We start from the raw sequence: 17,203 nt of genomic DNA on the forward strand, positions 1-17,203 counted from the left end.
TTATTGAAAGTATATAGGAGGAGATACATAGGTTATATGCAAATACTATACTATGTCATTTTATATAAGGGACTTGATCATCTGCAGATTTCAGTATCTTGGGAGAGGGGTGGTCTCTCTCCCAGGGATGATTATAGTACAGGGGAAGGATGTACAGCACAGGGGACAGTTGTACAGTATAGGGGATGGTTATACACTACAGAGGACAGTTATACAGTACAGGGGATGGTTGTACAGTACAGGGCAATGTTACACCATATGGGAGACAGTTAGTTGTACAGTACAGGACATGGTTATACAGTACAGGGGACAGTTGTACAGTACAGGACATGGTTATACAGTACAGGGGACAGTTGTACAGTACAGGACATGGTTATATAGTACAGGGGACAGTTGTACAGTACAGGACATGGTTATACAGTACAGGGGACAGTTGTACAGTACAGGGCATGGTTGCACAGTATAGGAGACAGTTTACAGTACAGGAGACAGTTGTACAGTACAGGGCATGGGTAGTACAGCACAGGGGAGAGTTGTATAGTACAGGACATGATTGTACAGTACAGGGGACAGTTATACAGTACAGGGCATGGTCATACAGTGCAGGGCATGGTTATATAGTAGAAGGGACAGTTGTACAGTACAGGGCACGGTTGTACAGTATAGTCTTGCTGGTTGCCAGATAACTTGAATAACTTGGGAGGAGGTTACAATTGGCATAGGACTTGGAAATTTGCCTTGTTTACCAAATGGAGTGAGAATAGAATAAAGAAAGCCACATCCCAGTAGAAGTTTCAAGAAGAGTCTCAAGTTCCTGCCACCTTGCTCGATCGCTCTGTCATGAGCATGACACATTCCAAGAAGCAGACACCCCCCTCAAACCAGGTTCCAGAATGAGTGGAAACGTACACTAGTGCCACAGAAACCAACCTGCAGCCCCTGACTCGGGGCACAACAAGACAGTCGTCGCCATCCACTAAGATTTGGGGGTTATTTCTGACTACAGCAAAAGTGACATACTCCACATTTTTTCCAGATTAAATAATTTTATGTTCACAGGTATTATGTTGGGGTCTGAAGAAGAAATTAGGTCCATTTTATGGATGAGATCCCTAAGGCGTAAGAGTGGTTAAGCAATGACCCAGAAATCAACCAAAAAGAGGAGCAAAGCTATATACTCAGCTGAATGAGTACATAGTATAAAACAAGACTGACTCACTTTAATGTAAAAATCTCTGCAAACTGCAGATCGATTAAAACACTAGCAAATCATAAAGGTTTCATGGGTCTCTGGGCCAGTTCCTGATATCAGGGATGATGCAACAACAGACCAAGAGGCCTACAATAGAATAAATGCAGAATCTTCTCCGTTAAGCTTCATGGGCTGGCAGCCCCAGCTCTCGCACCCAGCGGCTCCACAAAGCAACGCTAAACATCTCAGAGACTGGATGCTCCTCTCTGGCCACGGAAAGGCCTTCTGGGCTCAACAGATAAGCTCTGTAGTGGTTCTGTGACAAATATTCCAGAATGCCCATTACATGCCTGCAACTGGCACTGGGAATGGCAACAATCAGAGGGTGTGTTATCTCACCAGGAAATTCAAACAGAAAGACCGTGACCTTAAGGCAAGTCAAGGAGGAAGGTAGCAATTCAGGACAGAGGCTCACAGGATTTGACATGAGTGACTAATTCAATTTTTTGCTCGTATTGTTTTAAATTCAAACCTTATTGTTCTTTTTCTTTGCTTTATTATCTTCTTTCTCTCTTACTTTCACTTTAAAAAAAACATTCCATTCAACGGGGGCGAGTGAGTCACCATAATCATTTATTTAGACACATTTCAGGCTCGCTCTATGCTATCCGGCCCCACTTGCTGACATATACGGAAGGCGTTCTGCAGCAGCTGATCTTTTCACCAGAAAGCCCAATTTTCAACAGCTATTTCTGGGGGGTCTGGGACGGTTGGCACCTTTCATGTGGCTTTTCATGACAATTCACACCCTTGGTTTCCTACCCTGACCCAAGCTAGGCTGACTTCTGGCACCTCCCACTCCTGTATACCCACAGATGCTGTTTTCAAGCCTCCTCAGACCTGGAGCAACAATTCTGGCCTTTGCCTTCTTATACTGTCATATCAACTACATTAAATTATCATCCTAGAGCGATTAGGTAAACATATACGTGTGCATGTTTGTAAAGCACTGCATTGCAGTGCAGAAGTCAAATATTAGTATAAAATCAGGAAAAGTATTTCTGACAGCTGCAAAACATCCCCAAACAGTTGCAGACAAACCTGGAGAAGTAAAGTTGATAAAAATTGATCTGTGAACAGACTCTATCCTTCATCCAAAACCTCTCACCAGGTAGCACCTTGTGAACATGGGTCTCTCACAAGGATGTGAGTCACACCCTGCAATTTGTACAGAGCTTTCAACTGGTTTTCAAAGCTTGTTATCTTCGAATATTCCTCAGAGGGACACAGGAAGGAAGATTAGCTCCACTGGAGGATGAGGAGATGAAGACCCAGGGAGGCTGTCCACCCACTTTGAGCAGGTCATTGGCAGACCAAGAATTGACGTTTTATTATTTTAATATTAGGTGCCATGATTTTTTTTAATTTCCCCATTTAAAAAACTTGTAATATGCGGTTGAATGCAGCAAATTCCCATCATCTTATCTCAAGTACCTTCCAGTAAGGTTCTTCAAGGAGGCCGCTTGGAATGGGTTCCATGAGGGCAGGGTTTACCTGTTGGAACAACCCCAGCACCTAAGCACGCTCAGTTCTCAAAAAACAGCTGTTGACTAAGGAAAATGCAGGTCTTTGCTTTTTCCCTTTTTAATATTTTTAAGCAAACTTACTACCTGATCCAGCAGCTAAAAGCAATCTTCTCTCCCCAGCTCTCGTTAATGGACACTCCACAACTTTGTAACTATGGGGTCCATCATTTGACACCCACAGATACCTCTGGTTGGAAATCCACCTCCATCGCTCCTTTGTGAAAATTCCCTAACAGCTTCCCACATCTTCAGGATGTCCTCTAGCTTCAGTCTTCAGTGAGCTCTACCCACCCCCCTCACACTCTAACCCTGTTGAGCTACATGTTCCACCTGCTCTAAGTTGGTACAAGTTGTTGTAAGCCACTTTTTGTCCTGAGGAGCAGGATTCAGATGGGGAGAGGATATGAGGTGGGAAGTGGCAGCCTCCAGAGGTCCCCAAGCCTCACTGGGGCCAAATGCTTTCCTTAGCCCTCCTCTCTCCCCTTGCTTTAGCCCCATTACATTTGCTAGGATTTTTCCCTGCATTTGAAGAACCTCAAACTTCTCAGAGACTGGCATTTTGCTCTGTGAAGGGAAAGGCCCTGCCAGGAGAGGTTCTTTTCCTTCTGGAAACGTCTCCAGTGACAAAGTCTTCCAGGTCCCACAGGCTCCCCCTGCTACCCCCTGCGCCAGCAAAGTGGGGAATGGAAAGTCTTGGCTGAAATCCTGACACACTTTGAGGGTTTCTCGAGAGCCTCCCTGTTCCAGTCTTTGGTCAGTTTTTATAAACACCAGTCCCCAGCAGAGACTGGACGAGCAGTTAATCCCCGGGGATTCTGAAGAAGCCCTCTTCCTCTGGACTCCAATTAACGCTCTCCTCTCCATAGCTTTCACTTCCAGCTTTCTCCTGGCACCTTATCCTTTCCTTAGCAATCCTGCCCATCTGATGGTGGTCCAGCTGATTAATGGGGATTTAGAGCCAGTGTTTCTTCAAAGTTTCAATGTTTATTTTAAAAAAAATCACAAATAATATTTAACTAGGACTCTTGGACTTAAAAAAAATAAACAGGAGCAGAGGTCTTCATAAAAGCTGGGCTCTCTTTCTATCCCAGATCCTGTGCTATGTGCTGGGGATGTGAAGATTGAAGACAAGCCTAGGCCTGCCCTGCATGGCGCACAGGCCAGCGTGAGAACAGGCCAGTGAACTGGAGATAGCAAAAACGTTTTGGGTCAGAGGGAGCGCCAGGAGGGCCTTGAAATCACAGGCTGGCCTGTGATGTCTCCATGACCCCATGGCCTGCAACTGGTCACTTGTCCACTCAGCTCCGGCCCTGGCCTCCCTGCAGTTTCTTCACCTGGCTAGGCACACTCTACTCTGGTTTGGCCCTCGCTGAGGCTCAGACTGGAACAGTTTCCCCCGATTATCCACATGGATTATTCTCTTACATCCTTCAGGCCTTCACTCAATCCTCACCTTCTCTGACAACCCTATTTAAAATGGCAAGTCTTTCCCCAAACTTCGCGTCAACCACCCATCCTTCTGTATACCCATCCCTGCTTCATTTTTCTTCATGGAACTTATCACCATCTAACATGATATACATTTTACTCGTTTATGTGTTTATGGTCCATCTTTTCCCAACAAAATATAAGCTCCATGGGTTAGGGAGTTTTGTGTGTTTAGTTTACTGCTAAATCCCCAGAAAGAAACAGACCCGGAGAAGTGTGCAACTCATTGTAGGTGCTCAATAAATATCTGTTGAATAAGTGAATGGACGAATGGATGGATGAATTTGATGGGGACCAGGGGAAGGTTTTGGCAAATATTATACCAGAAGCGAATCTCAAAGGGTCTATCCAAGCAAAGAAAGGACATTTTGAAAAGAGGATGTAGCTCATGTGTGATTCTGGGTAAATCACATTACCATTTTCTCTTCTGTAATACGAAGCTAACGCATAGTATTTGCAAGTCTGTGATGAGCCATGAAACTGAAAAAGGACTTTGGGTGAGCTAAACTGAGCCAATAGTGGGGCAGGCTGAAACAACATGGGAAGAGACGAAAGGAAGTTGCCTTTCTCCACAGCCAGCAGATTGAGTTACGACCAGCGGACAGATACTGGGTAAGCCCGGCCCTGTGAGGTGGGAGCTGGTGGGTCAGCTTGATCTCCTGGTTCAACAAGGAGTGTTTCTGTTCCAGGGCAAGGCCAAGCCCCAAGCACTCTATAAAGCTGCAGCCTGTGAATCATTGATTCACCAAGCAAGCCACAATGTTTGCATCTCTCCGAGCCTTGGTTTTGCTCTCTATATAATAAAGAGCACAACTTCTTCTTCCATTGAATGATACATCTGGAAGTATCCAGAAAACTGTCTGGCACTTTGGGAACACATGGTCAAAGTTTGTTAAGCAGAAACACCATATACTATTTGCATGAAATTTACATTAAGGTAGGGAGTGCCATGGGACTCCATTCTGGAGAAAGGATAAGAAATCAAGCTATGATCGTATTTTCTGAGGCTTAAGAGACTGCAGTCATGGCAGGAAAAAGGATTTTATTTTCTTAAAAAACAAAATAAAATTGTGGCCTGGAAGCAGTGTGAGCTGTGTGGTATGGAAACGTGTAGAAGTTTTAGAGCCAGGCAGACTTCAACCAAATCCTGGTGCCCCATTTTCAGCCCTTTTCAGTCCTATGTCTTAAAGCAAATTTTAAAAATCCTTCTTAGCTTCATTGTCTTTATCTTTAAAAGAGAAATGAAAATATCACCTTAGAAGGTGCCTGTGGGAAGAAAAAATGTATACAAAAATACTATCCAAATAGTTAGAATGAATAGGTGCTAAATGTATGCTGAATAGCATAATTCACTGTTGTTAACATAATTAAAAATTTGGGACTACTATGAAAAATTAAGGGTCATGTCTGGACTGGGCAACCTATAAGTCACTGGTTAGAAAAAAAAACTCACATTCATATACCACAAATAACGATCACACTGTAGCTATTTTAGTTTCTATGAGCTACTCGATCTGTTTCCTGAATCTGAGGTTTAACAGATAAATTTACACAACCATGACCTTACTAGCAGGTTACTGGACATGCAGTGTGAAAGGGAGAAAGAGGGACGAGGCCTTGACACACAGATGTTTTAAAGGGAGAAAAAATAGGAGATATGCACTTAGCATTTCATCCACACCAGCACAAGCTCACTCACTCGCCCCGAGTGATGAAAAGAGGAAACCCCAATTCAGACCCATGGGGAAGAGGGCTCTTGGTTTCAGTAATTGCAAGCCAGAGCTGAACAATCTCCTGTCCATCTCAAGAATGCCTCTGGGCCTGGAGTGTGGGGCCCAGTGTGTGGGCTTGCCTCACCAACCCAGGAATGGCCTTAAACTTCATCTACTCAAACACACTTGTTAAAAATGGAGGAACTGAGGCTCAGGGAGGGGAGGACGCTTACAACAAGTTAGGCAGAGGGTCAGTGGCAGAGCTAGGCTTATACCCAGGGGAGTCCTTGGACAGTGCTCGCTCCACTGCCCACATGGTCTTCTGGATCCTCCACAGTTTGGTAAGCAAAACTGCAACAGTCTTTCACATCCTCTTCTGTTCCTTCTCCCTCACATCCAGTGTCTCAACTCTGCTAAGCCCTGCTTGGGTTTAAGCCTAAAGAACTTGAACCTGAAGGAGCTGTAAATGAAGAAGCTGTAAATGTGTGGCAGCTGGAGCACGGCCTGGTCACACAGGGGCTCAGACAGCTGCAGCACAGCTTCTCCCTCAGTGCTTCTCCTGCCCCCTCCCTTTCTTTTCTCCTTCATAATCTTTTTCCTACTTTCTCCAACTGACTATTATATAAAATGGAATGCGTTCTTGGCCTTTTTTTTTTAAACCTGTATTGGGTTTTTCTTTCACTTATTTTTATTTCTAAAGTCGCATGTGCAAATGATTTGGGTGTTTTTAAAATGTGTAGCATAGGATTTACAGGGTTCTATGTTTCTGAAGCAGTAGAATTGGATATTTCTCCCTAAGAAATGTAATTCAGTTGCTTTCTGCCAGTTAATGTCAGAATTGCCTTTCTTGTTGGTCACTGGTCCTTGAAAGACAAAAGGTCCCTTGGCTTGCAGGGACATCTGAGTAGTCAGTTCCACCTGTGAGCTACACAAAGGCCAGGGCAGAGCCTTGTCCAGAGAGCGAGATTCCTGCCCTCTGCATCACTTCCTTGGAACTAAAAGGATTCCCCCAATGCACATGTACGCACTTACACATACACCTGTACACATCCACATATTCATCCCCACACATCCACTCACAAGCCACACACACACACCCATATTCACACCACCCACACTCACACATACCTATACACACACAGTTATAAACATCCACATATCCACACCCACCCACCCACTCACAAGCCACACATAAACACACATACATTCAAACCACACACATCATACTTACACATTCACAAGTCCAGGCCTCTCTAGTTTCTAAGGGCCAGCCATCCCCAGAGACACCCTCTTCTCCATGTGCCCTGATGTGAACCATATTTACAGCTCCCTAGTGGTTCCAATAGTCTATGCAAACCAAAGGCCTTCAGGATCCTGCCTGTTAAGGTCACTCCTCCATGGTGGAAGCCACATGGCTATCACTGGTTATGAGTGGGTGAGACCCTCCTCCAGAAGGGCAGAGTGGGTCCTCAGAGAGGAGGAGCTGCTGATTTTTAAGCATCATCAGATTCTGAAAGAAATGTTAAGCTTTTGATCTGGGAAATGTCAGAATTACGACACATTAATAATAAACTCAAAAGACAAAGATATAAAGAAAGAGAAAATAGGAGAGAAATGCAGAGTAATCACTGGAATGGCCATTGCCATGAAGGCCACGGCCAACGGCCTTGCTTGGTCAAGCAGCCAACAAGACCTCGTGAGCATCAGTGGTGTGAATGGCAGTAGAGGCACCAGGGCCAAAATACATCTGATGCAAACCAGCCAAAGGGCAGAAACACTAGAGCTGTGGAAGAAGTAAAGGAAGACCCAGGAGGGAACCCAGTAGAGCACAGGGCAACTTTCTACATCCCTCCAGAGGTCAGCCTGGGGCTGGCAGAAGTTACCAGTACAGCCAGCCAGAGAGCTCAGTGCTTCCCACTCTCCTCCTCTTTTGATGTCCTAGCCTCCATGTCTTAATTCTCAGAGAGACAAAGGAAGAAGTAATTTACTTAGACACTCAGTTCCTAGGGGCCAAGGAAGGGAAGTGACAAGCTCAGGCTCACTTAACAACCCAAAAGCAGACCCAAAATAAGAACCAAAACGTTCTCACGCTCAGCTGAGGCTTTTCACTTCCCCATGTTCACTCTTCTAGCCCTGGCTCTTCCTCACATGGGTAAAATGATGAGTAAGATTTAAAAATTCCCTCTACCATGCCCCCACAAGGCCAAAACCGAAACTTAATTATAAGCCACACTCAATAAAAAATTCCCAGCTTATTTTTACTTCTCAGGAAATTTTCTTTTTTTAAATGACTTTGTTCCAGTGAAATTTGAGAGCCCATGTTTTTTAATGCTTTTTTTTTTTTTTTTTTTGGCTATTGTTTTGTTTTTGTGCCAAGCATGGTCATTTAATTCAGTTAATTGACAAAATATAAAAATGGCCACTAATGCTTTTGATAAGCATGAGATGGGCCATGTCACCATACCCTCTGATATCCAAAGGTAGGATATTCACTTGTGTCATCTGGATTTTGCCGACACAGTCAGTTCTTTTAGGCCTTTTGCAAGATCCACAAACCCTTCTTTGAGACTCTTTACTCAGATGTGCTTCCAAATTCAGAAACGTCTTTTAGAAAGGTGAAGAGTGCATAAGCCATATATTACGTACATGCCCAGCAGGGGCTGGGACACTCATCTTTGTGCTGAAAGCCTCATTCATCTTGAGTGTAATACATAAAAGTTATAGAGTCTCTGGGCCAGCTTTTGCTTTCAAATGCATGATGAAATAAACTTCCCATTTTCAGAGCTTTTTGGATTTTGGACTTAAAAATAAGTGGATGTGTATGTGTCAAAAAAATAGCTTATGACCCCATTTATTACTTCTGAAGGTATACAAGGACCTGGATTTAAAACTGCAAGATTCCAGAAAAAAATACACTTTTAAAAAATAAGAAAAAGACTTAGGATAAGGAGATTGATCATATAGTTCACGTACAGTGCTTGGTACTGATGAGAATCATTACCCTTGTTACAATCTAGGAAATAATGTGGCTAGCTTCACTTCAGGCATAAATTGAAAGCTCAAAAGCTAGAAACAGAAGTCTAGAGGGGTTGACTAAGTGGGGCTTTTTCAGGGACAATTCAGGAATGTGTTGTTAGAGAAAGGAGAAGTTTCATGTCATTTCCCACCCAGAAAAACAAATAAAGAGGAACCTAGAGGACACAGCAAAAACTTTACAGACAAATTTTATTCAAAGGTCAGGCAAAAAGGAAGATGGATGTATATTTAATTCACATATTCCTCACAATATTCCTGAGACACAAACATTATTAACTTTAGTTCACAAACTGGAAAACTTAGCAAGCTTAAGGAATTTGTCCAAGGAAAATTTGTCCAAGATTCCATCCAACCCAGGTCTGTTTGCTTCCAAACACTCGCTCCAGAACTTCAAGGAGCAGATGTCACTTGTCTGAATTTCAAAGAGTTGTGGTAGCTGAGTTCTTGTCTCAGCCTTGGAAAAGTCACTGGTCTCAGTTTCTCTTTCTTCCTCTTTTCCTGTCTTTCCCTTTCTTTCCTTTCCTTTTTTTCTTTTCCTTCCTCCCTTCCTTTTCTCTTCATTCCATCCATCTACCTACCTATCTAATCCCTCAGTTTCTGTGGAATAGAGGAGAAAGAGCAGGGGTAATCATCAGTGTGCATGCCTGTCACTCTGTAAGCTGAGAACATAGTTATCTTGTGTTCCTTCTCAGGACTGCAAGCTGTCCCAAGGAAGGGCCTAAGAAGTAAGTTGGATACCACCTGCCTCGACTGGGAGCCATCCACAGCTCAGCAAGGCCATAAGCTACACTCACTGCAGGCTCAGCTCATTACTTCTGGGTGGCATCCTCCGTGGAGGTGGGCTGAGCAAAGGACACCCTGAAGGACGTCAGCCAAACACAGACACACCAGTCACAGGGAAGCACTTGAAATGCAAGCTATATTTCATTCAGTTTTAAGGTATGGAGGCTCCTCTAGCTAGCCGAAACTTACCACCTCTTTGAGATGAGTGTTCTACCCAAGGCACATGAACTCCACGCTCCTCACATATGGATAGCTCTTATTTATAGCGTGGGCGGTACAGAGAGATCAGGCTTTGAAGGCACACAGATGTGGTTTCAGATACCAGCTATGCACCTTTCTAATGAGGTGACATTCTGCAAATTCCTTAACACCTCTGGACTTCCATTTCCCCATCCATAGAATGGGGATAATATCTGTTTCAAAAGTTCTTCAGAAGATTGCTAAAAGTGGGTACAAAATGTTTATCGTTGTCCTGCTGACAATACCCTACATGGCTCAGTAGGAACACAAGACTCAGGAGATCAGACAGCTTGTCAAAGCCCAGGCTGCTTGTGAGCTGGCAGCATGACTACAAGACCCCGGGTCTTCCTGGACCCTCCACTTGCTCTTGCCCCGACCACAGCACGAAGCTTCTCACATGAGGTGACTGGGAGCCAGCCTCATCGTTGTGGCTGGAAAGGCCTGCATCTGGTTGCCAATGCGAAGGAGAGAACTTGAAAAGTGTTGGGATAAGTGTGTGTCACTCATTGTTCCTCATGATCAAAAAATGATTGTGCATTTAATTTTGAAGCTCAGGAATCATCAAACTTAAATAATGATTTTAAAAAAACAACATTAACTTAAAACAGAAGAGCACATTGCAGTAACCAAGGCATCTGTGAGGTCAACCTTCTTCTGCATTCACTGTGGTGAAGGCTCTGGAATACGGGAGTAAGCTGGTGCCTCTGTGCCACTCCTGTGTCTCTGCTTGTCTCTTCTCACTGTCATCAGCCTTTTATCGGGATGCTCAGCCAGAAAGTGGTTTCCTTTCTGGGAAGGAAAACAGGGCTTCTCACCTCCTTAAGAGGATTCCTTGAAAACACACTTGGTTCTCTGTATCCCAGCTCTCTCTTGGCAACCCTGCTAACTAAAACAGCTAGATTTTGCCTCTTCACCTGTCAGTAGAGGAAATGAGCCCATGAGCTTATTAGAATCATCAGGCTAGATGTGGAAAGGCACTTTCAAGTCATCAAATCCAGCCTTCCGATTTCACCAGCAGCGAAACTGAAGCACAGAGACCTGCTCCTCCCTTACAAGGAAGTGAGGACTGCAGCTGACAGCTGAGCTTAGGTGGGCAGCCTTCCAGGACATGCATGTTTCTGTTTCGTACTCCCTCTCCGTGCAACATCAGGTGTAATTCAGGTGCTCCACGGAGAGCGCCTATGTGGAGGGAAATTGACTCTATTGCAGTAAGAGTCAAAACAATGCTTCCCTCTTCCCCCAGCACACTACACTCCGTATAACACTGACCATGCTCCACTTGGCCATGTGTTTCCTCCCCTGATTCTCCCGTGGAGGGAGAGCTACCTGAGGGCAGGGGTAATGTCATGTTGATCACTGTATCCTAGCGCAGCACAGGGCAGGAACCCACCCTGTACATATTTGTCAAATGAATAATCTCATTTACGCTTGATCCATCATAAAACTGCAATTAAACTCTTTGGGGCACTCCATTTCCCCAGTTTCATTTAAAAAATCTAATTATCTATGCCATACAGAATTTTTATTAGAAAGTGAAGTCATTAAATAAGCAGACACCAGACTCAGGCCCTGAGATAATTGCAAATAGAAACGCATCTGTCTGCAGTGCTCAGCTGGACCTGGTAAACACACTGCTGGGAAACATGGCACCCATTTTCAGCACTTGGATTCATGGGGGAAATGGGGTTCTTAAGCCAGGGAAATTAGGCTTCTAAATTACCCAAGAAAGGCTAATGAGCAATTCTATAACTGTTTTTCAATCCCTCCAACTTCCTAGGTGATAGCTGTACTGACAGACTGAATCCCAGCAATCTGGGAGGCCAAAGTGGAAGGACTACTTGAGCCCAGGAGTTCAAGACCAGCCTGGGCAACATGGCAAAACCCCACCTCTACAATAAATGAAAAGATCTTGGTGGTGCACACCTGTGGTTCCAGACACTCAGGAGGCTGGGGTGGGAGAATCACTTGAGCTGAGGAGGTCGAGGCTGCAGTGAGCCACGATGGCACCCCTGCACTCTAGCCTGAGTGACAGAGCGAGACCCTGTCTCAAAAAAAGAAAAAAGAAATAAACTGAATCCAAATCACCTTTGTATTTGAAGAGCCATCCACCCATATGTTCTGACCTTGTTTCTTCTGTCTCTGTATCCCTGGAAAGCAACTGTTATACTTTCCCTTCATAAGTTCAATCATAAAATCTTGGCCTGCTTAAAGGTTCAGTTTATTTCAGTGACAAATCAGCAATCCATTCTCGTGCAACGGAAGCTACTTCTAGCATCATCAAACATTTTCCCTTAACTCAGATGTGTCAAACTCCTCTTCTATTCGTCACTTATAGAAATAAAATCTCAGCCAACTGCAGAAGCAATTCTTAAGGCTGTGGTGAGAGCAAATAAACTCTAAATATTTACTAAGAGACTGAGTTACAACACTGACCAGTTCCACCCCTGTTAAAATCTGCCTGCATTCTCCAAACACAATTATTTTAGGTCACTGACACGCCAGCTAAGGAAACGACAAGGCTGTGTACTACAGCACAAAGAGCAAGTAGAACCTAGCTTTAAACTCTGGTCCTGCCACTTCCTAGCTTCTAGACATGAGGCAAGGGACTTTACCTTTCCCCATTTTCTTAACTGTAAAATGGGGACAATAATACTAATGTCACAGAATTGTAGTGATAATTGAGAAAAATGTCTATTAATGTTTACAGTAACTTAAAAAAAAGAAGTTCAAAGTGCTCACAGTAAAAAATATGAGGCATTCATTTTAAAGTATTCTCACAGAATATGTTTCTAAAACTCAGGGTGTTTGTTGCCACTTCAAATTTGTTCTCCTTTGAAAAAAAAGTGTTGGTGATTCGTGCATTGTTGTGGTATTGCAGAACATAGCTTATCTAGTGAGAGATAACTTGAAAATTAACCAGCAATGCTAGGAGCCTGAGAATGGGCAATTTTCAACCTTCTCAGATAATGAATGGATCTCCAAAGGCTAGAAATTCATCCAAAGAGCTTTGTACCATGGTTTTAAGGGGACCCAGAGGTCTAGTAACTGAGAATGCTTTTCTAATCAATATAACTAAATAACAGCAAGTCTACTGTGAGGCGGGCACCATGCCAGACCCTTTAAATACGTAAGATCATTTAAATCTTAAAAGGCAAGTATAATTATTGCAATTTCTCAGATGTAAGAATTGAGACCCAGAGAGGTTAGATGTACCTTCAACCACAGTTAAGACAAAGCAGTAGTGGGGTTTGAACTCATGCCTGACTCTTAAGACCACTTTCTTTCCAACCACCATGATGCCTTGTCAGGTAATTCATGCAGCTCCTGAGACAAGATTTGAACCATGATGAAGTGGGAACCGGAGGCTTCTATGACAGGATGAGTCAAAACTCAGTGAGAAAGGCAGCCCTGGCTCCCTGCCATGCTTCAATCCCCTACCCTGCTCACAAGGGCTGATGTGTGGCTCTCCAACCATCACTCCATTGCTCCTCAAGTGAGCAGTGGAAGGACAAATGTATTTCAACCCCAAAGCACAAATCACCTGATTTAACCCTCATGGGTGACCTAGTCAAGTGGCCATCTCTGGGCCTTACATCAGCCTGACTTTCCTTTTATCATACCACCTCTCTAACTGTATTACAAGGATCTTTTTCCATGACTAAATTGTTTTTTGAAAACAGAAATACTGTTCATTTTTCGAATCCCTAGTTCCCAAAACCATATTTGGTACAGAGCAGATACTCAATAAATGTAAGGTACATAAATAAATGAAAGGATTCAACATCAAGGCTGGGGCAAATGGGGCAAAATGCCTCTAGAGGATGCCTCTAACCCTGAGATTTTTACAGCTTAATTATGCCTAAATTGGTTTTCAATCTCTGGACAGTGGTCCAGGGCTCTCTTTAAGATTGAGATCTCCCAATAGAACTAGTATATTATGGGTCCTTCAGCCTTTCAAAGTGTTCAAAGCACTCCCTGTAGGCTATTCTATGCCATCCTAAAAGAACAAGAAAATGTGGCCAATAGGACAGATACTGTCAACCCCATTTTAAAGACAGAGAAACTGAGGCTATATGAGAGAACTGACTTTCTCAGGGCCAACATTTGACACTGAAGCTGCTGATTGTCTGGTTTTTTCGTGCTACCATAATACATGCTCAGCTTATTTTTAACAAACCTAGAGCACGGCAATGTGAAGGGAATGGCAGGGAATGGAAAAGAAGAGAGTGTACTGAAGAGAAAAACACCAGGGAAGGGAAGGAATAGCCTCACTGAAGAGTGTCACTGACAGCTGACGGTGGGTGCCCTTATGGCCCTTGGGAGCTATGAACTCCTTGCCCAGGGCTGGCTTGGAAGGGTCTACTTGACTCTGGATCCCTGACTTATCCAGTTGCATCTAGGCCTGGGAGTAAACGCAAACTGAATTCTTCTTGGTGCTGAGTAAAAACAGGAAGTCACAAGTGGCTTTGCTCTGCTCTCAGCTGGGGTCCTCAACAGTTCAGGTCAAGGGTACACTTGGGACACTCCAGACAGCTTCCTGGCAGCTCCCTCCACAGTAGTCCAGCAGGGACAGGAAAAGTGGAGACACCTTCCAAAGAGCCTCCTGTCGTGTGGGTTTAGGCAACTGGACTAACGAAGTCCCTGTGATCCCTCTGGGACACGACCAGGGAGTCCAACAGAGATGCGTGTATGTCAGCTTCATCACTTTTCCATTCATTCAGCCAAAACTGAGAGCTGACTGTGTGCTCAAATCAATGTCACCTCAGGGAAATAACTCACTTGCTCTGAGCTTAGTTTCCTCATCTGCAAAATGGAAAGAGCCCCTGCCCCATAGGGCTATTGTGAAGGTGAAAGGAAATAACACCAGTGAGGTCCTTCGCCACATTTGGTATCTATTTTTAGCACCAAGGCAGTATGCGCCCACTATGTGCCCAAATCCCTGATGCTGCTGCTGCCTCCTTCCCAGAGTCAGAGCCCAGAGGCAGGAGGGAATGTGGGCAGGTCTGTTTCCACCTCGCTTTCCCACTCTCCCCTCACAGGAACCCAGGGCCAGCAGGAGGTGAAGTTCTGCCAGCCCCCAGCCTGGGCCCAGCGCCCATGTTTATGACTGTTTATTTCAGAGCAAGTAGAAAGGAGAAATTAGAGCCATGAAAGACAGGACAACGGACCAATAAAAACCAGCTCCCAGAAGAGTCAGAAGGAGGAAGACAGGCAAAATGTCACCATAGCAACACAAGACAGTCAGAAGCACGCAGGGAAAACAGCCCCTGCTCTGCCTCCTGTCTCCACTGCAAAGCAAGCCCTCGAACCCCAACCGGAGATCAGTGAAAGCCGACAAGGATCCACCCAAAGAACCCTGGTACCCAAGACCAGACCTGGCTAGCAGCCACTCTAACCCTACTGCCCCAGGACAAGTCCCAGCCTTCCAGGGTCCCAGATCAGCATTCTGTGCCCTGGGGACTCGACACTGTGCAGATGGCCAAGGTCCCATCCAGAGGAGACAGAGAGGAAAGTTTCTAACAGGGAGAAAAGGAGGGTCACAGAGCTTCAGGGGAGATCAGGGCCCTAACCTCCAGCCCCATGACCCTGTCTTGGGTTCCCTGGGGAGCAGGCTGGTAAACAAGGGTGTGGGAGAGGATATCAGGCCCTGTACCTAGAAAGATTGCTCCATCAGTTCTGGACCTGGCACCCCCAAAACAGTGGCTGGGGGAATTCTGGGGATGGGTGGGGAAATAGCTTTGGAGGCCTTAAATGACAAAGATCTTGGCCCTGGTCTCTGAGGACATTGGCTAGAGAGTAGGAGCAGCTTGGAGGAGGACCCACGGACGGGCTGGTACATTTTGACAGAGAATGTCTCCTGGCAGACAAGACAGGTGTCTCCACCAAAAAGCATGGCTGGCCTGGGACCAGCATTTTGGGAAGTGGGTCAAATTGTTCCCAAAGCTCAGTATTGGAAAAGCGCCTTTTGCCAAACTGGGGTTCTGGGTTCTGGGTTCCGGGGGAGGAGAGAGGGTGACGGCAAGGAGTGCTGGGTCCTAGGCACAGCAGCATTCTGCCTGGCTAATAACGTCTGTGGCAGGTGGCAGCAAAAGGATCCAGGTGTGTAGGGGCTGGGGAGGGGGTCATCCTCCCTTTGGGGCTGTAGAGTACACAGCGGCCCGGGGCCTCAGCTGGTGAGAAGGGGAGGGTTAGGGGTCCCCTGCAAGAATGGAGCTTACTCTCCACCTGGGGTGGGGAGTAAGTGAGTGAGGGACGAGGGAGGGTGGTCTGGGAAAGGAACACAATCAGGAACACTCAGAAAGAGGGCAACGGGGCACAAAGCCGGACCTCTGGCCGGCGACCGCTGGAGAAGGGCTCCTGGACGGTATCCTCTGCTCTCCCTCCCTCCCGAAGGCTGCAGGGGCGTCCGGGAGGAGGATAGCCGGGAGGCGCCCGCCCCGCCCCGTGGTGCCCCGCAGTGCCCTGCGCAGGCTGAGCCCCGCGCCCGCAGACCCCCGCTCGCGCCCCTGCCGCGCCCCCAGCCGCGCCGCGCTCACCGAGTCGCCGCCGCCCTGCTCGGCCGCCCGCTCCGCCGCCGCCGTGGACGCCTCTCCCGCGGCCGCCGCAGCCTGCGAGACGGCCCCGGAGCCCCGCCCCGCCCCGCCCCGCCCCCAGCCCGGCTCGCGGCAGCCGCCCCGCCCCGGCCCCGGGGGATCCCCACCCGCGCTGTCACCGACCGCCTCCTCACCCTCGCCTGGACAACCCCATCTCCTTGCCCGGCTCTGCCCTCTGCTCCTAGGAGCTGGTGCGGACCCGCCCCAGCAGGGTCGCTCCTGCCCCTTCTCAGCCTTGGCCTCTTGGCCTTGCCTTCCCAGAGGAAGCCTGAACCAGACCTTTCTGTTTCTGCACACCGAATTCCTCCACACCCAGGGTTGCCCTCCAAGAAAAAGGAGAAATCCCCGCAATCTCTAGACGCATATTCACCTTCAAATTAATGCCCAGCCAAATCGTACCAGTCCCTAGGCACACTCCCAAATTACTTGAGATTCTGAACCCAGCCTCGCTCCCAGTCCCTTTCTGCCCATCCTATTAACAGATATCCAGCCTTGGGGCCCGCAGTTATCTGATGGGACCACCGTAAAGTCTTCCCAAAGGCTCAATCAAAAAAAATGTAATTAACCTTAAAG

The 17,203-nt window shown here is 46.2% G+C and overlaps 1 protein-coding gene across 3 annotated transcripts in view; it reads right to left on the reverse strand.

Moving 5' to 3' along the window:
- The window catches only part of CYRIA (CYFIP related Rac1 interactor A), a 108,768-nt gene extending 92,107 nt beyond the window's left edge, over nucleotides 1–16,661 (reverse strand). For 2 of the 3 annotated variants that reach the window (XM_011749313.3, XM_071076261.1), the window contains exon 1: nucleotides 16,574–16,661. The gene's annotated coding sequence lies outside the window, so the exon portion shown is untranslated. The remainder of the gene's footprint in view (nucleotides 1–16,573) is intronic. The other variant, XM_071076260.1, reaches the window with a different exon arrangement.
- Nucleotides 16,662–17,203: the final 542 nt, after the last annotated feature.

Source organism: Macaca nemestrina, chromosome 13 (assembly GCF_043159975.1).
Source record: "Macaca nemestrina isolate mMacNem1 chromosome 13, mMacNem.hap1, whole genome shotgun sequence".
Classification (NCBI taxonomy): domain Eukaryota; kingdom Metazoa; phylum Chordata; class Mammalia; order Primates; family Cercopithecidae; genus Macaca; species Macaca nemestrina.